The 24,512-nt window shown below is 34.5% G+C and overlaps 1 protein-coding gene and 1 pseudogene across 1 annotated transcript in view; both read right to left on the minus strand.

The window, feature by feature from the left end:
* Nucleotides 1-24,512, minus strand: part of DCC (DCC netrin 1 receptor) — a 1,191,297-nt gene that overhangs the window by 167,254 nt on the left and 999,531 nt on the right. The gene's annotated exons all lie outside the window — the stretch shown is intronic.
* Nucleotides 7,057-9,165, minus strand: LOC130704645 (tigger transposable element-derived protein 1-like; annotated as a pseudogene).

The following is a 24,512-nucleotide window of genomic DNA, read 5'->3' on the forward strand; positions in this document are numbered from 1 at the left end:
CAGTTTTAAATATAGCAGTGTGTACATGTACAATCCCAAACTCCCTAACTATCCCTTCCCCCTATCCTTCCCCTGGTAAACATAAGTTCATTCTCTAAGTCTGTGAGTCTATTTCTGTTTTATAAATAAGTTCATTTGTATCATATTTTTTTGGATTCTGCATATAAGTGATATCATACGATATTTCACTTTCTATGTCTGACTTACTTCACTCAGTTTGACAATCTCTAGGTCCATCCATGTTTCCGCAAATGACATTATTTCATATTTTTAATGGCTAAGTAATATTCCATTGTATATATGGACACTTAGGTTGCTTCCATGCCTTGGCTATTGTAAACAGTACTGCAATGAACACTGGGGTGCATGTATCCTTTTGGACCATGTTTTTCTCTGGATATATGCCCAGGAGTGGGGTTGCAGAATCATACAGTAGCTCTATTTTTAGTTTTTCAAGGAACCTCCATACTGTTCTCCATAGTAGCTGTATCAATTTATATTCCCACCAACAGTGTAGGAGGGTTCCCTTCTCTCTCCACCCTCCTCTCCAGCATTTATTGTTTGTGGAATTTTGATAATAGTCATTCTGACTGGTGTGACGTGATATCTCAATGTAGTTTTGATTTGCATTTCTCTAATAATTAGCAATGTTGAACATCTTTTCATGTGCCACTTGGACATCTGCATGTCTTTTTTGGAGAAATGTCTATTTAGGTCTTCTGCCCGTTTTTGGATTGGGTTGTGTGTTTTGATGATATTAAGCCACATGAGCTGTTTGTAAATTCTGGAGACTAATCCCTTACCAGTCACATCATTTGCAAATATTTTCTCCCATTCTGTGGGTTGTCTTTTCATTTTGTTTATGGTTTCCTTTGCTGTGCAAAAGCTTTTGAGTTTCATTAGGTCCCATTTGTTTATTTATTTTTTTTAATTTCGATTTCTCTAGGAGGTGGGTCAAAAAGGATCTTGCTGTGATTTATGTCAAAGAGTGTTCTGCCTATGTTTTCCTCTAAGAGTTTTATAGTGTCTGGCCTTACATTTAGGTCTTTAATCCATTTTGAGTTTATTTTTGTGTATGGTGTTAGGGAGTGTTCTAATTTCATTCTTTTACATGTAGCTGTCCTGTTTTCCCAGCACCAGTTACTGAAGAGAATGTCTTTTGACCATTGTATAGTCTTGCCTCTTTTGTCATAGATTAATTGACCATAGGTGTGTGGGTTAATTTCTGGGCTTTCTATCCCATTCCATTGACCTATATTTCTATTTTTGTGCCAGTACCATACTGTCTTGATTACTGTAGCTTTGTTGTATAGTCTGAAGTCAGGGAGCCTGATTCCTCTAGCTCCATTTTTCTTTTTTTCCCCTCAAGATTGCTTTGGCTATTTGGGGTCTGTTGTATCTCCATACAAATTTTAAGATTTTTTGTTCCAGTTCTGTAAAAAATGCCATTGGTAATTTGATAGGGACTGCATTGAATCTGTAGATTGCCTTGGGTAACACAGTCACTATGACAATATTGATTCTCTTCCAATCCAAGAACATGGTATACCTTTACATCTGTTTGTGTTGTCTTTGATTTCTTTCACCAGCATCTTATAGTTTTCTGAGTGCAGGTCTTTGTCTCCTCAGATAGGTTTATTCCTAGCTATTTTATTGTTTTTGATGTGATGGTAAATGGGATTGTTTCTTGAATTTCTCTTTCTGATCTTTTGTTGCTAGTGTATAGAAATGAAACAGATTTCTGTGTATTAATTTTGTAACCTGCAGCTTTACCAAATTCATTGATGAGCTCCAGTAGTTTTCTGGTAGTGTCTTTAGGATTTTCTGTGTATAGTATCATGTCATCTGCAAACAGTGAAAATTTAACTTCTTCTTTTCCAATTTGTATTCCTTTTATTTCTTTTTCTTTTCTGATTGCTGTGGCTAGGACTTCCAAAACTATGTTGAATAAAAGTGGTGAGAGTGGATATCCTTGTCTTGTTTCTGATCTTAGAGGGAATACTTTCAGCTTTTCACTGTTGAGTATGATGTTAGCTGTAAGTCTGTCATATATGGCTTTTATTATGTTGAGGTATGTTCCCTCTGTGCCCACTTTCTGGAGAGTTTTTATCATAAATGGGTGTTGAATTTTGTCAAAAGCTTTTTCTGCATCTACTGAGATGATCATATGGTTTTTGTTCTTCAATTTGTTGATGTCATGTATCACACTGATTGATTTGCAGATATTGAAAAATCCTTGCATCCCTGGGATAAATCCCACTTGATCACGGTGTATGATCCTTTTAATGTATTGTTGGATTCGAACTCAAATACTTTTAGGTCAGGCAGTTTGAGTCCTGGTTCTGTCACTTACTTGCTAAGAGGTTTAGTATAATTCATTTAAGCCTTCTTAGCCTCAATTTAACTTTTTTTTTTTAACATCTTTACTGGAGTACAATTGCTTTACAATGGTGTGTTAGTTTCTGCTTTATAACAAAGTGAATCAGCTATACATATTCATATATCCCTATATCTCCTCCCTCTTGCATCTCCCTCCCACCCTATCCCACAAAGCAGCAAGCTGGGTGGTCACAAAGCAGCAAGCTGATCTCCCTGTGCTATGTGGCTGCTTCTCACTACCTATCTATTTTACACTGGGTAGTATATATGAGCCCATGCCACTCTCTCCCTTCGTCCCAGCTTACGCTTCCCCATTCCCATGTCCTCAAGTCCATTCTCTATGTCTGCGTCTTTGTTCTTGTCCTACCCCTAGGTTCTTCATAACTTTTTTTTTTTTTAGATTTCATATATATGTGTTAGCATATGGTATTTGTTTTTCTCTTTCTGACTTACTTCACTCTGTATGACAGTCTCTAGGTCCATCCACCCCACTACAAATAACTCAATTTCATTTCTTTTTATGGCTGAGTAGTATTCCATTGTATATATTTGCCACATCCTCTTTATCCATTCATCTGTCGATAGACACTTAGGTTACTTCCATGTCCTGGCTATTGTAAATAGAGCTGCAATGAACATTGTGGTACATGACTCTTTTTGAATTATGGTTTTCTCAGGGTATATGCCCAGTAGTGGGATTGCTGGGTGATATGGTAGTTCTATTTTTAGTTTTTTAAGCAACCTCCATACTGTTATCCATAGTGGCTGTATCAATTTACATTCTCACCAACAGTGCAAAAGGGTTCCCTTTTCTCTACACCCTCTGCAGCATTTATTGTTTGTAGATTTTTTGAGGACGGCCGTTCTGACAGTTGTGAGGTGGTACCTCAATGTAGTTTTGATTTGAATTTCTCTAATGATTAGTGACGTTGAGCATTCTTTCATGTGTTTGTTGGCAATCTTTATATCTTCTTTGGAGAAATGTCTATTTAGGTCTTCTGCCCATTTTTGGATTGGGTTGTTTGTTTTTTTGCTATTGAGCTGCATGAGCCACTTGTATATTTTGGAGGTTAATCCTTTGTCAGTTGCTTCACTTGCAAATATTTTCTCCCATTCTGAGGGTTGTCTTTTCATCTTGTTTATGGTTTCCTTTGTTGTGCAAAAGCTTTTAAGTTTCATTAGGTCCCATTTGTTTATTTTTGTTTTTATTTCCATTTCTCTAGGAGGTGGGTTGAAAAGGATATCGCTGTGATTTATGTCATAGAGTGTTCTGCCTATGTTTTCCTCTAAGACTTTTATAGTGTCTGGCCTTACATTTAGGTCTTTAATCCATTTTGAATTTATTTTTGTGTATGGTGTTAGGGAGTGTTCTAATTTCATTCTTTTACATGTAGCTGTCCAGTTTTCCCAGTACCACTTATTGAAGAGGCTGTTTTTTCTCCATTGTATATTCTTGCCTCCTTTATCAAAGATAAGGTGACCATATGTGCGTGGGTTTATGTCTGGGCTTTCTATCCTGTTTGATTTATCTATATTTCTGTTTTTGTGCCAGTACCATACTGTCTTGATTACTGTAGCTTTGTAGTATAGCCTGAAGTCTGGGAGCCTGATTCCTCCAGCTCTGTTTTTCTTTCTCAAGATTCCTTTGGCTATTCGGGGTCTTTTGTGTTTCCAAACAAATTGTGAAATTTTTTGTTCTAGTTCTGTGAAAAATGCCATTGGTAGTTTGATAGTGACTGCACTGAATCTGTAGATTGCTTTGGGTAGTATAGTCATTTTTGCATTGTTGATTTTTCCAATCTAAGAACATGGTATATCTCTCCACCTGCTTGTATCATCTTTAATTTCTTTCATCAGTGCCTTATAGTTTTCTGCATACAGATCTTTTGTTTCCTTAGGTAGGTTTATTCCTAGGTATTTTATTCTTTTTGTTGCAGTGGTAAATGGGAGTGTTTCCTTAATTTCTCTTTCAGATTATTCATCACTAGTGTATAGGAATGCAAGCGATTTCTGTGCATTTATTTTGTATCCTGCTACTTTACCAAATTCATTGATTAACTCCAGTAATTTTCTGGTAGCGTCTTTAGGATTCTCTATTTGTAGTATCATGTCATCTGCAAACAGTGACAGCTTTACTTCTTCTTTTCCGATTTGGATTCATTTTATTTGTTTTTCTTCTCTGATTGCCGTGGGTAGGACTTCCAAAACTGTGTTGAACAAAAGTGGTGAGAGCGGACATCCTTGTCTTGTTCCTGATCTTAGAGGGAATACTTCCAGCTTTTCACCATTGAGAACGACGCTGGCTGTGGGTTTGTCATATATGGCCTTTATTATGTTGAGGTAAGTTCCCTCTCTGTCTACTTTCTGGAGGATTTTTTATCATAAATGGGTGTTGAATTTTGTCAAAAGTTTTCTGCATCTATTGAGATGATCATATGGTTTTTCTCCTTCAGTTTGTTAAGATCGTTTATCACATTGATTGATTTGCATATATTGAAGAATCCTTGCATTCCTGGGATAAACCCCACTTGACCATAGTGTATGATCCTTTTAATGTGCTGTTGGATTCTGTTTGCTAGTATTCTGTTGAGGATTTTTGCATCTATGTTCATCAGTGATATTGGCCTGTAGTTTTCTTTTTTTGTGACATCTTTGTCTGGTTTTGGTATCAGGGTGATGCCTCAATTTAACTTTATCTAATTGGTGTTAACCCACTTGTAAGTTGGCATCAATCAGAGCACCTCTCTCTTATGATTACTGTGAGAATGAAGGGAGACAGTGCCTATAAAACACATAGAGCTCGGTACATAGTAAGTGCTTAAATAAATGGTATTTTTTGCTGTTATGGTCTGTGCTAGCTTTCTACTATTTGTAGTGCCCTACTATTTGAATATAGTACTATATTCAGTGAATTCCCTAGGTGTTTATTATATTGCAGTGTAAGCAATATTATCTGCTTGTTTTGTTGAACACTATTAGTATAGGTTTTCCCCTTGTTTTCTCCTCAAGTTCTAATAATAAATTATAGTTCTCATAAATTAAAAGTATATATAATCCTCACATTAAAAATAGTTTCCTATGTTTATAGTAATAGCCTATTCAGAAAAGAGGGAAAAAAAATCTTGAACCAGATTTTGTTTCCTGAAGATACATAATACTTGTTTCAAAAATAACTTCATCCTCCTTCAAACTGGCAGGATCTGTCTTCTCCTGCTGCACTTGTTCTCATGAAGGCCAGAAGTGCTTGTTATACTCATTTGACAGATTGGGGAAACCAGGACACCAAGTCTAAGTAACTTGACCAACAACAGAAAAATCACTCGCAAGACATGCTGAGCATTTTGAAACTTCAAAATGCTTCTCCTTGCCATTCAGACAAGTAAAGCAGCAAGAAAGAAAATAGATGCTTTCACCCTGTCATTGTCAAGAGATGGAAGCTCTTACTCTTTCTTATAAAAAATTCTTTACATATATTCCATTTGAGAATATATGTGTCCACGCTTTTGCTTTCTGTATATCATCAAACATACACCCCACAGTTAAAGTCAAAACAACAGCCTCTAAAGTTTTACTGCAGGTTCTAATCATAAAAGATGTTGTGGAAATAATACAAGAGAGTTGGGGGAAAAAGTAACAATTGAGCATTGAATTTTTACTCATGATAGTGAGATAACATACTAATAAAGGACATTGATGGGAATAGGGTCAAGTATAAAAAGAAAATCATCACCTTTCTTCTCCAATCCTGCAACAACTCCCTAAGTACAGTTTTGTCCAGCAATTTTACACTACTTCCTGATTTCTGCTCAGAAATTACTAATTGATGTATATACCTTATGAATTAGATTACCATAAAGATACATCATTTATGTTTATTTTTGTGGGTATAATTTCTGAGTCTGCTTTTTTTTTAAGAAAAATTTTGATTTTTTTTGCTGTTAATGTGCTTTGCTCTTAGCCAGAAAAAAAAAAAAAGGCCTCTGTGCAGTATTCATTTTACTTCATCCAAATTTATTCTCTGTCTCTTGCTGAAAAGCAAAGGCCCTGCCACATTAGAGAAAAGGTGAGAGGAATGAAGGCAAGACTGGTATTTAGTTTCTAATTTGCTTCTGCACATTAACATAAGAGGTGTGGTTGACGAGCCAGAACAACACAATTCCTTTGGATAATTGAGGTATTATTATCCCTTTGACTACAAAGTTAGAACCATCTTATTCATCTAATTTCAGTACCAAGAATCTTCTCACATGGTCATTCCAAATCACTCTAAGAACTTCTTTGGCAAAGAACACTGCTTTTTGTGTTAAGTTCTTTCTTTTCATTTTTTATTATTTTAATATTGGTCATGTTGCTTTAGAAAGTAGATGGTACCTGGTTCAGAAAATTTTTTAAAAAAATTTAGAAGGAGACTGAGGAAAAGCAATTAGGATTGAGATTACCTTTTTTATTGCTTTCCTAGGTCTGTTGCAGCAATTTACAGGCATAGTTTGGAAATATTATGAGTTGGGTTCCAGGCCTCCACATTAAAGTGAATATTGCAATAAAGCAAGTCACACAAGGTTTTGGTTTCCCAGTGCACATAAAAGTTATATTTCCACTCTATCGAAGTGTGCAATAGCATTATGTCTATAGAAACAACATACATAACAATTAAAAATACTTTAATGTTATAAAATACTAACCATCCTCTGAGCCGTCAGTGAGCTGCAATCTTTCTGCTGGTGGAGGGTCTTGCCTTGGTGTTGGTGGCTGCTGACTGATCAGGGTGGTGGATGCTGAAGGCTGGGGCAGCTGCGGCAATTTCTTAGGATAAGACAACAATGGAATTTGCCACATCGATTGACTCTTCCGTTCATGAACAATTTCTCTGTAGCATGTAATGCTGTTTGATAGCATTTTACCCATAATAGAACTTATTTCAAAATTGGAGTCAGTCTTCTCAAAACCTGCCGCTGTTTTGTCAACTAAGTTTATGTGATATTCTAAATCTTTTGTTGTCATTTCAACAACCTTCACAGCATCTTCATCAGGAGTAGATGCTATCTCAAGAAACCACTTTCTTTGCTCATCCATAAAGAACAACTCCTCATCTGTTAAAGTTTTATCATGAGGTTGCAGCAATGCAGTCACTACTTCAGGCTCCACTTCTAATTCTAGTTCTCTTGCTATTTCCACCACATCTGCAGTTACTTCCTCCACTAAAATCTTGAACCCCTCAAAGTCATCCATGAGGGTTCGAATCAACTTCTTCCAAAATCCTGTTAGTGTTGATATTTTGACCTCTTCCCATGAATCACAAATGTTCTTAATGGCATCAAGAATGGTGAATCCTGGGACTTCCCTGGTGGTGCAGCGGTTAAGAATCCGCCTGCCGATACAGGGGACATGGGTTCGATCCCTGGTCCAGGAAGATCCCACATGCCGTGGAGCAACTAAGCCCATGCGCCACATCTAGTGAGCCTGGGCTCTAGAGCCCACGAGCCACAATTACTGAGCCCACGTGCTACAACTACTGAAGCCTGCGCACCTGGAGCCTGTGATCTGCAACAAGAGAAGCCACCACAATGAGAAGCCCGTGCACCACAATGAGGAGTAGCCCTTGCTCGATGCAACTAGAGAAAGCCCGTGCACAGCAACGAAGACCCAATGCAGCCAAAAATAAATTAAAAAAAAAAAAAAAAGAATGGTGAATCCTTTCCAGAAGGTTTTCAATTTACTTTGCCCAAATCCATCAGAGGAATTACCATCTATGGCACCTATAGCTTTATGAAATATATTTCTTAAATAATAAGACTTGAAAGTTGAAATTACTCTTTGATCCATGGGATGCAGAATGGATATTGTGTTTGCAGGCATGAAAACAACATTAATCTCATTGTACATCTCCATCAGAGCTCTTGAGTGACCAGGTGCATTGACAATGAGCAGTAATATTTTGAAAGAAATCCTTTTTTTTTTTCTGTGAGCAGCAGGTCTCAAAAGTAGGGTTAAAATATTCAGTAAACCATGTTGTACATAGATTTGCTGTCATCCAGGCTTTGTTGTTTCATTTACATAGCACAAGTAGAATAGATTTAGTATAATTCTTAAGTCTCTAGGATTTTCAGAATGGTAAATAAACATTGGCTTCAACTTCAAGTCACCACTGCATTAGCCCCTAACAAGACAGTCAGCCTGTCCTCAAAGCTTTGAAGCCAGGCATTAACTTCTCCTCTGTAGCTATGAAAATTCTAGAGGGCATCTCATAGAAGATCTGTTGTTTAGTGTAACCACCCTCATTAATGATCTTAGCTAGATCTTCTGGATAACTTGCTGCAGCTTCTACATCAGCACTTGCTGCTTCACCTTGTACTTTGATGTTATAGAGATGGCTTCTTTCCTTAAACCTCATGAACCAACCTCTGCTAGCCTCTAACTTTTCTTCTGTAGCTTCCTCACCTCTCTCAGCCTTCATAGAATTGAAGATCTCTGAATCAGGCTTTGGCTTAAGGGAATGTTGTGGCTGGTTCATCTTCTATCTAGGCCACTAAAACTTTCTCCCTATCGGCAATAAGGCTATTTTGCTTCCTTATCTATCATTTGATCACTGGAGAGGCAATTTAAATTTTCTTCAAGAACTTTTCCTTTGCACTCACAACTTGGCTAACTGTTCAGCTCAAGAGGCCTAGCTTTTAGCCTATCTGGACTTTTGACATTGCCTTCCTCACTAAGCTTCATCATTTCTAGCTTTTGATTTAAAATAAGAGACGTGTGACTCTTCCTTTCACTTGAACACTTAGAGGCCATTGGAGGGTTATTAACTGGCCTAATTTCAATGTTGTTGTGTTGTGGGGAACAGGGAGGCCCAAGGAGAGGGAAACAGGGAACAGCCAGTCAGCAGAGCAGTCAGAACACACAAAATATTCATTCATTAAGTTTGCTGTCTTATACGAGCACAGTTTGTGGCCCCCCAAAACAATGACACTAGTAACATCCAAGATCACTGATCACCATAACACATATAATAATCATGAAAATTTGTGAAATGTTGTGAGCATTACCAAAACGTGACACAGAGACACAAAGTGAATAAATGCTGTTGAAAAAATGGCACCGATAGGCCTGCTCGATGCAGGGTTGCCGCAAAACTTCAACTTGTAAAAAGTGCAATGTCTACGAAGCACAAAAAATGAAGCACAATGAAACGAGGTATGCCTGTATACAAATTTGGTGTCTGAAGTTTAGAAATCTATTCTCTCACAGTTCTGAAGGCTGGAAGTCTGAAAACACGGTGCCAGCTAGGCCACACTCCCCCGAGGCTCTAAGGGAGAATCTTTCCTTGTCTTTCGTAGCTCCTGGTGGCTGCCAGCATTCCTCCTGGCTGCATCACTCTAATCTCTGCCTCTGTCTTCCATGACCTTCGACTCCGCTCTGTTTTTCCTCTGTGTGTCTTTTATAAGGACAACTCCTTGGATTTAGAGCCCATCTAACAATCTGGGAAAATCTTATCTAGAGATTCTTAATTATATCCACAAAACCCCTCTCCCCAAATTAGTCACCTTCACAGGTTCTGGAGATTAGGAGGTGAACATATTTTTTGGGTGTCCCCATTCTAACTACTACACCTTATAAAGTGCAATATGGAAGAAATCAGTAATTTCTAAAATGTCACTTCTCTGCTAACTGTTAAGAAGTTTATGTGGACATACACTTAGGTGCTTGTAGAAAAAAATTATCCCTTGGTGCATAACACTATGACGTCTCAGAAATACTCTAGGCTACCAGCACAAATATTTAATTTCTACTAATGAGAGAAATGGCTCACAGATGATGTGTAAGGGGGTGAAAGTCTACCTTACTGTAGGTCTGCTATACTTCGTATTTATATAAATTAACATACAATGGAGCAGTATAGAAATGTAACCCAACTTGCTGTATTTTCTTTTAATGATTTACAACACAATCTGTTATTTCTGAACTACATGGCCATTTTTTTCTATTCTAATGAGACAATAAAATGCTTAGTTTAGAGAAAAGCCATTCCTATTGAGTGAGTAGAATCTGAGATAACATGATATTTCCAAGTATGGTTAAAACGTTTTTCTAATTGAGACACAGATGTAGAGTACAAACGTATGGACACCAAGAGGGGAAAGCGGCGGGGGTTGGTGGTGGTGGTGTGATGAATTGGAAGATTGGGATTGACATGTATACACTAATATGTATAAAATGGATAACTAATAATAACCTGCTGTATAAAAAAATAAATGAAAAAAAATTCAAAAAAAAATTAATTCATGAGAAAAAAAATATTTTTCTAAGATTTGGGCTGTGTATAACCAATGGTCCCTCCCAAATGATTGTGTGAATTAAATAAAATATGTAAGTAATTTATATATTGGATATTCTACCTGATTACTGGATTAACTGATTAATATGCTTCAGGGTAGACAGTGCTAGACATAATAAACTGTATTCGACTACTGTCTTTAGTTTGCTAATTTATCTGTACTTGTCTCATGACTAGTATAGGTCTTATTCTCCACATTTGTGCAATGGAATAGTGATCATTAAAACATACACCCACACCGCCCCCACCCACACATGCAGAACACCTGAAAAACAGAAACATGCTGAGATGTACCACCTAATGAAATGATTTGCCACATTTTAAGGGTGAATTTATAAAAATTCTTGACTAATAAATTTTATCTGAATCTTATCTGTCCCACACACATCTCTCTCCCTTACCACCACTCTCAGAACAATTAAATGCCCAGGTACAGTCCAAAGAAAGAGCAAGATTTATATCATCACCAGCCACTTGGATACAGGGAGGAAGACAGGATACAAAGTCTAGATGGCAGGATGGGTCAGGAGTCACTCAAATATGTATTGAGTCAGGATTCTTCAAAGTAATTAAGGGTATCAGAAGTTAGGCTCTGACTGTCTTTATCAGAATATCAGGAGCTTCACCTTGAGAAATTCTAGATATTGAACAAAGTATTGAAAGAGAACAAGCAAGGTGTAGGGAACAACTGCCCAGTGCTGGCTAGAATTAATTAAATAATAACGGTTAATAGCTTTTCTTTTTCACGGCTCAGTTTTTAGAAAAGATGTGACAGGGAGGAAAAGAACACTTACCAATAATTATGTTACACATATAGTGAAATAGTGACTGTCTCCCATGACTAAACTGCATAATAAAAAGGCCAAGTCTGGGGGTGGGGATGGTGGTGTGCTGAATTGGGCGATTGGGATTGACATGTATACACTGATGTGTATAAAATTGATGACTGATTAAAAAAAAAAAAAAAAAAGCAGAATTGTTGGCAGAGCCTGAACCTACGAGGTACTCAGTTAGTTGAAATTGTCTTATTATCATTGTTTTTATAAATGTACACTAGCACATTATGAAGCTGCTTTAGGAAAATAAAACGCGCTTCTTGAAAAAAAAAAAAAAAAAAAAGGCCAAGTCTGGGATTCAAAGACCACCACAATGTAGTTTCAGCTACTTTTTAACCCTGTATCTCAGTTCTCCCGGGACTTTTTTGAATACAGAATATTATTTTCTCATAATAATGGACATGTGACAATGAAAAGAAAGGCCTGGTGGTGGTTAAGGTGTGTTGACGAGATAAATGATTTGCACACAAGTTCTCAGCATCTGAGATTCATTTAGTACCTCAACAAAATGACTGTTAAATATACAGTATAAACCCTTAGAAATATTTGGGAATAAGTGAATCCAAGAATGTTGAGTTTCAATTTTATTCCACTTCAAATTTACACTCAAGTTATTTCTATTCATTACTCCTGCTACTGCCTTAGAAGAACTTGCATTCATGGTTAAATTGCCCTATTTACTAGATCTTACACCTCCCTTGCTCTCCCTTGACTTTGAGTCTTGTACTTACTGTATCTTGTCTTCTCCCAGGAGAATGAATCCTATCTATCCTTATATCGAAATTCTCAAACAAAAATTTCTACCAAAATTCTTTTAACAACCTCATGTCTAAGTAACCTTCCAATATACCAATGCAATTACTGTTCTTGTAGAAACCTTTGACCTCATTTATTCTTTTCAAGAAATATTTTTATATTTATCAAATAAGATTCTGGGAGCCTAGAATATGCCAGAGAACGTGCCTTATATTTCATAGTATCTTCCTCTATTTTCAACATGGTGTCTCATGCTTAACAGTCACCCAATAAATAATTATACATAGTAATTTTGGCAAGAAATGATAAACGATTTAGTCTTTTAACACACCATCTACCATAAGAACTTCTTAAAAAAATTTAGCTTGTACTACAGAAAGGTCATCCATTCAGTATTTTGACTAATATTAACTAAATGACAAGAACACTTGAAAATATAACTATAACTCAGATAATAATTCATTATGTTATATTGAATTCATCTATTAAATGAATCTGTAAAGTAAAGCATCGAAACCTACTAAAGTGAATGTCAAAGAGATTATGAAGTACTAAGAAAACAAGAAGATACATTGTTCTTTGGATTCATTAGAGTTCATATTCCATCCACAAAATTTAGAGTATAGATACTAGGCAAATAGTATTGACAGGGAGAAATAATTCACAGCAAAGATAAGAGGTATATACAATCAAATCTGAGATAAACAATAGACATTCACATTTTCTAGAAACTCCGACTTAGAGCCCACTCATTACAACCGTCAAAATAAAATTATATTATAAAATTGCTGATATTAACTTGAGAATAAACATGAATTCCCTGTGTAAATAACAAAATTACAAAATAATAATAACAAGGTAAGTTGACTTTCTCCTAGAATGGCTTATACAGCATACAATATATAAATTTTCAATGACCTATTCTGATCCTCCAGTCTGAAACACAGCTGGAGTTTATGTTCCCTATTGCTTCTTTGTACATAAGATAGTTGTGGATAAAGAGGGGTAAATCTACCTTTCCTTTGTTTTTCTTTACCATTAAATGACTTATTTCAATGGGATTTTGTGACCAGGCTTTTCAAACTTCACGTAAAAAATCATTCTCCATAATTCTTCTTACACTTTGCTTCAAAAAACACAAAGCAGAATTTTGTTAACCAACACTTATAATGTACTTCATTTCAAAATAATAAAATATTTTCTCCATGGTGCTTATTCATTTTTTATTCGTGTATGTCAACTATTCTAAAGGTGGCTAAAGTGCATTGATTTTTCTGATTTAAAATGTTTGCATGTTCCAAACTCAAAACTTCTATATTCCATGCATGAAGGGATTATTTTTCATTGCGGGGGGGGGGGGTGATGCTGAGGTTAACATTATAATCTACATTGTATTCACTGAACTTAGAATGCACTCTGGGAGTCATAAACATTCATTTCTCCACAGGCTAAGACCTATTTCTAAGAGCACTCAAGTTAAATTTATTCTCCAAAGATACAATATGACAGTTAGGAATCATTTTTAATGAGACTTGTGAAAGACATAAGGAAACAGATACAATGCAGTTTGGCATCCTTGGTACTCTTGAAAACATGAAAATTTTGGCATACTGAAATAATAAAATAATTGTTTAATTGTTTACTAAAGGACTTCCAATTCTGATCAAGATGAATTAATAGGGACTAGATTTCCCCTTTTGCCTGGATCAACTTAAAAAAAAACAGATAAAATATATGAACAACAGTTTTCATATTTTGGATATCAGGAAGATCAGGTCAGTGCTCTCTGCAAGAAGAGACACAAAGTGAGCCCATTGATTACCCCAGCTTACTGCCTGGAGAAAGTTTCAAGGCTGCGGTAGAGAAAGGGGAAACTCAAAGGAAGCCCAGTGGTCTCCCTGCATTGAAGACATAGATTTGGAAGTCTGAGATGACCAAAGCAACTGGAGTTTGTGGGGAAGAGTACCAGAGAAGAGAGAAATGCACAGAAGGAGAATTCTGGACATCTACAGAGGGTCTCTCTTAAATCTCCATCTGAGTACTTAGTGCATGCGTATGAGGAAATTTCCTAAGCCTGGGGAGAGAACCACCCAATAGTAGAAAAGAAAAAAAAAAATCTTTGGTGCTCACCCAGGGCTAAGAAAAACTGGATTTCCACAAGCCAGATGGACAATCACGTAATTCATAGGATTTTGAGTAGAGTATTCAGAAGGTATCACCTCAGTCGTAGGGTAAATTGGCCCCTTGCTATTATGTGGTACTAGTGTTCTTGTAACATGTAATAGTTTAAAAGCAAGCCTCGAAAGAATCAAAGTTGTTCCAAGTAACTTAACTGCATCCTAGAACAAAACTTAAGAATATTTTTAAAAATATAAAAATCTCCAGCTTCCCACAAGATAAATGCAATGTGCAAAAAGCACACAAAAATTACCAAACATGCAGAAAGTAGGAAAATACATTCCATAATGAGGAGGAAAATTAATAAATAGAAATAGACTGAAGTAATAGATGAAAACATGATTAAAGAGTTATTATACCTATACTCTCTATGTTGAAGAAGGTAGAGGAAAGACTGAGCACATTAACTGAAATATGGAATATTTAAAAGACTCAAACCATCCTCTAGAGATGAACACTGCCATGAGTAATAAAAATACACTGGATGGGATAAGATTAAGATCAGATCAGCCATTTCAGGAAAAAAACATAGTGGCTTTAAGGATATAGTTATAGAAACTATCCAAAATGAAACATACAGGGTAAAAAGAATGAAAAAAAAATGAACAAAGAATCAATGAGCCGTGATACAACCTAAAACACCATAACATACGTGTAATTGGAATCACCAATTGAGACTGGGAGAAAAAAAAACTATCTGAAGAAATAGTGGCCAAAATTTTTTTCAAATTCAGTGAACCCGATAAACCCACTGATGCAAGAATCTCAACAGACTCCAAGCAGAAGAAAGATAAATAAAACTACACAAAGACATAATATTAAAACTGTGTAAAATTAGTGGCAAAAAAAAAAAAAAAATCTCCAAAGCAGCCATAAAAAAGACATATCATGTACAGAGGTACAAAGGTATGAATGACTGCAGTAGTCTTATTGGAAACAAGGCAATGCAGGAAATAGTGAAGTAATATCATTAAAAATGCTGAAAGAAAAACATTGTTTACCTAGAATTCCATTTCCAGTGCAAATGTATTTCAAAAGCAAAGGCAAACTGAAAACTTTTTTAGATGTACAAAAATAAAAAATATAATCACCAGCATAACTCCATTATGAGAAATATTATGGAAGTGCTTCAGGAAGAAAAATACCAGTTGAAAATCTGGATTAACACAATTAAGATATAAAATACATCTTTTTCTTATTTTTTTAACCACTAAGGGATACCTCACTGTTTAAAGAAAAAGTAATAGCAATGTACTGTGAAGTGGTATAATATTTCTATAAGGTCAATAGAGATAAGTTAAAGATCCATACTATAAATTCTAAAGCAATCACTAAAAAAGCAAAATAGCTAAAGCTAATGAGTCCATAAAGAATATATGATAAATGATTAAAAATACTTAATTCCCAAAAATGGCAAGAAAAAAAAGACATAAGACAACAAATGCAACAAATAAAACACAAATAGTAAAATAGTAGATATAAATCCAACCATATCAATATTTACATTAAATGTAAATGGCCCAAACACCTCAATTAAATGTCAGAGCTTGTCATACTGGATAAGCAAACCAACAAAACAAGACCCAGCTATTGGGTTGGCCGAAAAGTTCATTTGGACTTTTCTGTAAGATGTTATGGAAAACCCCTAATGAACTTTTTGGCCAATCCAATATATTGCTGCCTACAAGAAACCCACTTTGAAGACACAAATAGTTTGACAGTAAAATAGTAATGGAAAATATATATATCTTGCTAACACACAAACAAAAAATAGGCTGGAGTTGTTATATTAATAGACACAAAGTATATTTCAGAGCAAAGAATATTACCACTGATAAAGAGGTATAGCTCATAAGTGATAAAGTGGTTAATTTATCAAAAGGATATAACAGTCCTAAGTAACTGTGTGCCTGATAACAGAGCGTCAAATTACATGGGGCAGAAAATGATTTAACTAAAGGAAGAAATACTAATCCACAAGTATAAATGCTTAATCATACAATATATCCAGACATCTGTTTCTCTATCTTTTGTCCCCAAGTCAGCCCTGAATCTGGCTCACAAGGTAACAACTCTCAGACCTCCATGATTAAACTCTGGGACTCATACCTGAATCTATAACTTGTGTTTGATCAGAAATTTTAGGACTGTATCCTATCTCACTAGATCATATTATTCTGCTGTTGAATTGAAGAGATTTAACTTTGCCAGAATACCTTGTTTTTCCCTATAGGAACTGGAACTTCCCTGAAGTAATGTCTCCTAGTGCAAGTCCTGATCAGGCTCAAAACTGATGCCAGCCTCCTTTCTCCAAGCTAAAGCAATCAATTTTTGCTGTTTATGACAATATTTATCCAAGTGTGCTAACGTAACTCAACTTCATAAAAAAATTATCTTAAACTTTTCCTGTTTACATTAGTTCTTTTGTTGTTTTTCCTCATTTAAAAAATTGGGATGATACTTGACACTAAAATAATGGAGAAGATGAAGGAATAGATTGGTACTTGTAAAGTTCTTGGAAGAAATGCAGAGTAGTTGTCTGTAAACACTAGATGACATTATATACAATATATATAATTTTATATATATATATAATTTTTACTCCATTGAGAAGATTTTTCCTTCTCTTGTTCCATAATAGTATTCATCTACTGTAATAGATTCCAAATAGCCTTAGAAAACGCACCGGGTATAAGACAATGTATCTGCTTTGGACTTCAGGGAGTAAAAAGTGAGAAAAGAGTTACAAATAGAATGGTACGTATTTTTAATGAATCACCCTGAGGCTGGCCTTAAACACTGCTAAAGAATGCCTGTAGGTTTAGAAGACATTAACCTCAAAAAAAAAAATCAAATCCATTCTTCCTGATACATTCAGAGTAATGATCTCATAAAATGACCTTTTCTCTTTTGTCCTCACCACTCTCTGGGCAACCAGTGCTCATGTTGAATGAATCAAACTCTCCCACTCAGGATTTTCTAATCAGCATTCTATTATAGCTGAAACCAGTTTACATTTTTGTCTTTCACACTGAATTGAATGTCACTGTGTCATTTAGATTTTTGTTTCATATTAATTTTAGTAAATGAGTATGTTTTATAAAATTTCATGCATTTGATGAGTTATCTGAGTTTAAAATCCTGGAATCTTCAACTATTTAAAAAATTGTATATGATATAATAGTCTACTTTTAGGTATAGAACACTGTAACTTTCAAGGTTATAGAAACACACAATTCAAAGCCTATGGAACTACATTATTTATATTTGCTAAACTACTGATGCACAAAACTATAATAAGAACAATGCCTTATTTATGTGTGCATAAAGGTTTTTAACTTTTAAAAACTTGCAAATGGCTATACTTTTATTACCTCAATTGAATCTCATAAAAAGCTTGTAAGGTAGCATACTTTACTACTATACAGATGAGAAAACTGAGGTTTAGAGGGTCCCACAGTATGAGAATAAAAAGGTTACTGTGCCACATATAACCAACAATTCATTGTTAGAGATAGAACTTAAACCTTCATTTGATATCACTGGATTATGAACAAATTTAATCACAAATAGAACCCATTTTCTTAATTAAAAAAGATTACTAAACAGTCCCAAGAAAAATATTTCCAGTTAGTGTTATAAAAAAGTATTTTTGATAATATTTAGACAATGAATTTACCTAAAAAAACCAAATCTTTTAATTAGGGAAAACTTTAATATTTTTGCAATGATCATGATGCAAAATTTAGTATTTATATCTCTTATGAAGACCAACTTCTCTACCTGTGTTAACTCTTTTCAATGTCTGTTAACTCTTTACACCACATAATAGGGAATAAAAGGTACTCTTATTCTGCATTTTCACTGAAATACTAGAAGGCTGGAGTTCAAATGACTTTTCTAAGATTAAACATTATGGCAGAGACAAAAGTATGCATCTGAACCCATATTCAGAATTATATTCAATTCCATCTTTATTTACTTTTTAGCATTCTTAGACTATATTTATTAACACAAATAAGTGAAGTAGTGCCAAATATAATTCAGATGATAAATACACTTCCTAGAAACCGAGTTTATTTTTATCAAGAGTGTTCACCATAGCACCTGTCCAAAAATATTTTAAAAGGAACTACAAGTTCCCAGTTCTGCTATGATGGTATGAGCACCCTTTAGCTCAACCATCCCACTGCTAACAACTATAAACTCTAAACAAAATACAAAAAAAAAGAGAGAGAAAAACCTAAAAACCCAAACAACATAATATCTGAGGGTGATATAAAAGTAAGCAGACTGTAAAATTAAGTAAGAACTTGGACAAGTCATGAAAGAGAAAATAAGCAAATAAAAAAAAAAAAGAGAGAGAGAGAGAGAACAAACAGAAAAGACAAATAAAATGATCGACCTAAATTCAACCATTCATATAATTACATTAAATTTTAATGCTCTAAAAACTCCAGTTAAAAGGCAGAAATTTTCAGAGTTCATAAAATACCAACACCCAACTATATACTACCTACAAGAGAAAGACAAACGTTAAATACAAGACACAGATTGAATGTAATGTATTGAAAAAGATATACCATGTGAATTGTAAGTAAAGGAAGGCTAGAGTTGCTATATTAATAACAGATAAAATCATCTTGAAGACAAAGAATGTTATCAGAAATAAAAAGAGACATTTATAACACTAAACGAGGTGATTTACCAAGAAGACATAACAATTATAAATCTAAACTGGCTTAACAATAGACTCTCAAAATAAATGAAGCAAAAAATTTGACAGAATTAAAGGGAGACATAGATGATTCCATGTTTATAAAAGGTGATTTTGATACTCAATCTTAGCAATTCACAAACTATTGATCAAAAATTTTAGTAAAGGCATGGATGATCTGAAAAACACTATCAAAGACTTTGATCTAACTGACATTTACAGAGCTCTATATCTAATAACTGCAGAATATTCATGATTTTCAAGTTCACATAGCACACTCAACAAAATTAACAGTACGTTGGTCCCTAAAACAAATCTCAAACATTTAAAAATAGTAAATTGGTGCAGCCAATATGGAGAACAGTATGGAGGTTCCTTAAAAAAACTAAAAATAGAATTACCATGTGATCCTGCAATCCCACTCCTGGGCATATATCCAGAAAAGACAAAAACTCTAATTTGGAAAGACACATGCACCGCAATGTTCATAGCAGCTCTATTTACAATAGCCGAGACATGGAAGCAACCTAAGTGCCCATTGACAGATGAATGGATAAAGAAGAGGTGGTATATATACACAATGGAATATTACTCAGGCATAAACAAGAATGAAATAATGCCATTTGCAGCAACATGGATGGAACTAGTGATTAACATATAACTGAAGTAAGTTAGACAAAGACAAATATCATAACACTTATATGAGAAATCTAAAAAATGATATAAATGAACTTATTTACAAAACAGAAATAGACACACAGACATAGAAAACAAATTTACAGTTACCAAAGGAAATAGCAGGGCGGAGGGAGATAAATTAGGAGTTTGGGATTAACATATACACATTACTGTATATAAAGTAAATAAACAACAAGGACCTACTGCATAGCACAGGGATATTCAATATCTAGTAATAACCTATAATGGAAAAGAATTTGAAAAAGAATCTATCTATCTATCTCTCTCTCTCTATATATATATATGGATAACTGAATCACTTTGTTCTACACCTGAAACTAACACATTTTAAATTGCTTATACTTCAATTTAATAAAATAAAAAATAGTTAAAAATAAATGTAAAAAATAGTGATATCAGAGTATATTTTCTATCATGATAAAAAAATTAAAAATCAATAATAATAAGATAACTAGGCAAACCCAAAATTGTAAAATTAAGCAACACAATAAGTCATAGGGCAAAAAGAAATCAAGGAAAAATTAGAAAATATTTTAAACTAAATGATAATGAATATGCAACATATAAAAATTTGTGGAATGCAAGGAAAGTGGTGCTTAGGGAAACACCGATAGCTTAAAATGCCTACATTATGAGGTTCTACCTTAAGAAATTACAAATAGAAGTGCAAATTATGACTTAAATAAGTATAAGAAAGAAATTAGTCAAGAGCAAATATGAAAGAAAAAAGATAGATAGTAGAAACAATTATTAATGTTAAAAGCTCTTTCTTTGACAAGATCAACAAAATTGGTAAACCCCTACCTAGACTGACTACAAAAAAGAAAGAGAACATAAATCATTAATATCAGAAATGTAAAAGCAGTTATCACCACAGATAACCACAAACAGTAAGAGAATATCATGAATGAACAACTCTATGCCAACAAATGTGACAAAATAAAATAGACAGATTTCATGAAAAAATTAACTTGCCAAAATCAATACAAGAAAAAATAAAAAATATGAAAATACCTGTATATGTTAAAGAAATTTAATTCATTTCAAAAGCCTTCCTGAACAGAAATCTCAGATACGGATGGTTTTGTTAGTGAATTCTATCAAATACTCAAGAAATAATAAATATCAATTTTACACAAACTTTTTCAGTTATAGAAAAAGCAAATTGTTCACATAATTTTATGAGGCTGGTATAAGCTTAGTTTTAAAAAGAACTGGAAAAAGTCACTAAATGAATAGAAATTCATCGACAAATGTACCTATGAATATAGGCAAAAAAATCCTTAATAACTATTAACCAATTAAATCCTACATTATAAGAATGTGTATTTACCCTTCAAAAATCAATCAATATAATTAATGATGTTAAAAAAAATGAAAGGAGGGAAAATATATGACCATTTCATGAGATAGAAAATTATTTCACAAAAATTCAACAAATAAGCATGATAACATTCCCATAAAACTAGGAATAGTAGAAAACTACCTCAATGTGATAACAGACATCTATGAAGAACCTACAACTAACTAACATCCTTGTTGGGCTGTACCCCGCAGGCCTACAAGCCCTGCATCTGCATAGCGTCAAGACGGAAGAAAGAGCCCAGAGTCAGCAACAGAGATATCAATAAACAAGGGAGCTTACACTTCTGAAGCAAGGTCCTGGAGTGACGGACACCCATGTTCGGGCAGATGGCAGGCAGGACATGGCGGCAGTCTTCGCTCCCGGGAGTGAAGGGGAGATTACCAGTTATAGGGGAATTGACCTCAGGTGAGCTCATTAGCTACCAGGGAAACCAGTAGAGGGGCACGCCTCTCACGGCCCCTTTGATAAGAACAATCACCAGCTGGGGCCTGGGGCAAGTGCATAGGAAGGTCAGTCTTGGGTTTAGGGTTTAGGTGAAACAGGCACTGGTGGGGCTGGGGATGGACAGAGAGCAAGAGAACAGCCATCTTGAGTGGTCTGACCATACAGTCCTATTTTATGTTTCCCCTAAGATTAGGAACAAAGTAAAGATGCCTGCTTTCACTATTTCTATTCAACATTTTACTGAAGATCTTCATCTTTGCAAGAAAGAAAGAGAAAGAAATAAAAGGCAGGAAGATCAGAAAATATGTATAAAACTGTTCCCATTTTCATATGATATGCTCATTTAAATGGAAAATCTCAGAGCATCTATAAAAATACTAGTGGAACAAATAGTTGAATTTAACAGGTCTTAGGATACCAAGGTTAACGTTAAAAAATCAGTTTGTTTGCAGCAAACAGCTGGAAAATAAATTTAAAGAATAATTCATATATATATGTATGTTTTAGGACTTAATCTAACAAAAATATTCAAGAACTCAAGACCTCTACATTGAAAACTATAAAATAGTGCTCAGAGAAATTAAACAAGAAATTCAAAAATACACAGTATATTGTTTGTGAATGAACTCAATAAAGCTCTTTTCAAAACTCAACAAATTGTACACTTTATGCAGTTCGTTATCTATAAAAATACCTCCACAAAGATAAAAAGATAAAGTGATTGATGGATAGATTGATCAATAGATTGGTAGACAGTAAGTATTAAGTTTTTTTTAAAAACGGGACCTGATTTCAAATTAATTTTGCTAAACATTGTTAGAATTCAGATATTGTGGATCTATACCATGTGTATACATCAAACTTGGCATTAGGACTTTTGAATAAAAAGGAGGAAGATTTCAAAAGATTAATTATAAACAGCTAATAGTACAAACATTGGTTAATGAAACTCTATGCCTGCACTAGGTAAGCTTTGTTTTGTTTTGTTTTAAATCAGGCAATACTTGATACTGTTCAAAATGGTCGTGTATTTCTAGTCCTGATGCAGGTCACACTGCCTGGTGTCTAAATAGTGAGTTACTATGCCTGACAAACAAAATGTTATTTGGAACTTCTCATCTCTCACCAAAGAAAAGAAGAGGTTTATTGGTCAGTTACAAACCACGTAGCTTTTTATAGTCTAAAATACAATCGTGATACTTGAAGTTATGGCTGACCCTATGCTTAAAAGTATTACAACTTTCCTTAATTCATTTTTAATTCTACAACTGTCATACTGTTCTTAAATTATATCATTCCCTTTTGTCTATTATATATAAAACGTCTAGATTAATAGCTTTAAAATTGTACTTGAAATACCTTTTCAAAAAGATACTATGAAAACTGATACGCCTATTTTAATGTTCAGTAGAACAAATGAAATATTGATGTTTTCTTTGTAGACTTCAAATGTGAACTTGATTGAATCCTTTATCTTTATAAAAATTAGAACTTAAGATATGTTTAACATACATTTGGCCAATCAGTGGAAATTCATGTTGAAAAAATACCAGTTTATTTGCATAACCATGAGGATACTGGAACAATAATAAAACACTATTTTATATTTTATGTTAAGACATGGTACTATGTTAAAAGAGTTTCAGTAGAATTTAAATACCTATGTACATATACATGTGTGCATGTCGTGGGAGAGTGGGTGAGTGTCTCTCCAGATAAAGTGCATACTCATGATTATCTATCATTGAGACAGGGTCCTAGCCCATTTTACCTTTATCAGTGTTCCCAGCTCTTTAAAACATACCTTACGATGGGAAATTTCTTTTTTAAGCATTTGGAAAGATTTGCCACAGTACTAATCTCCCAAATGCCTCAACTTTACTAGACTTGGAAACTCATGGTAGAGTGTCTTTGTAATAAAGAGCATCATTATCAAAAGCACATGGTGAAACAATGCAGTTTTCCTTCATGACTTCATTCTGAGTTTGCATCACAACCTCATTGCCAGAGAGCCTGTGTACTGCCACGGGAATCTCTTCCTTTGGTGCCTGGCATCAAGATGAACTGTCAGAGATGGTGTAGTATACTGAATAATGGATAAATGAGAGTCCCCTGACGTAAGTTTGATGGCCATAAAATATGAATTTTGTGATTGCCTCTGCATTCAAATTCAGGGACTGACTGAGAGAATATTATTTCCAAATGCCAAGCTAACTAAAATTGTGGAGATTTGCAGAAGGTGCTTCTCTTATTAGTGTTTGAAGCAATTATAGAGAGAATGGGTCAGTGCAATTTTCCTCTTGCACTGACAAAACCTTTTCTTGCTACTGCATTTTAGCTATTCAAATTCAAATCAGGCTTCTCATCACAAATGCTCTGTTTCTGAGAGACACTGCAAATAAGCAGCAATTCAATCAGGTTGCCTTTTCACTGAGAAGGTCACCGTACTTCATTGCAAATAACATCGTGTTAAATCAACAGGTAGAATCAACTTGCTTTTTGCATTATGACAATTGTTTAACTTACTGGCACCCTATATATGACATATATTCATTTTATTTCCCTCTGCTAATGATATAATCTCTTATTGCACTATGGAAAATCCAATGTAAAATGTATATGAAAACTTTGCACATGTTAACCCTCTCTGAATAAACAAAGTTTCAATGAATTCAGAAACATCACAAAGAAGTACTGTATTCAGTAAAAAGGAGGTTAAATACTGTAAGAGAAGTTGGATTGGGAGGGATCAGGAATATATGTAGAGAGGAGTTTGATTGCTCCAAGTTACTGTCTTGGTTGAAAATT

This window comes from Balaenoptera acutorostrata, chromosome 13, assembly GCF_949987535.1.
Source record: "Balaenoptera acutorostrata chromosome 13, mBalAcu1.1, whole genome shotgun sequence".
In the NCBI taxonomy this organism is placed as follows: domain Eukaryota; kingdom Metazoa; phylum Chordata; class Mammalia; order Artiodactyla; family Balaenopteridae; genus Balaenoptera; species Balaenoptera acutorostrata.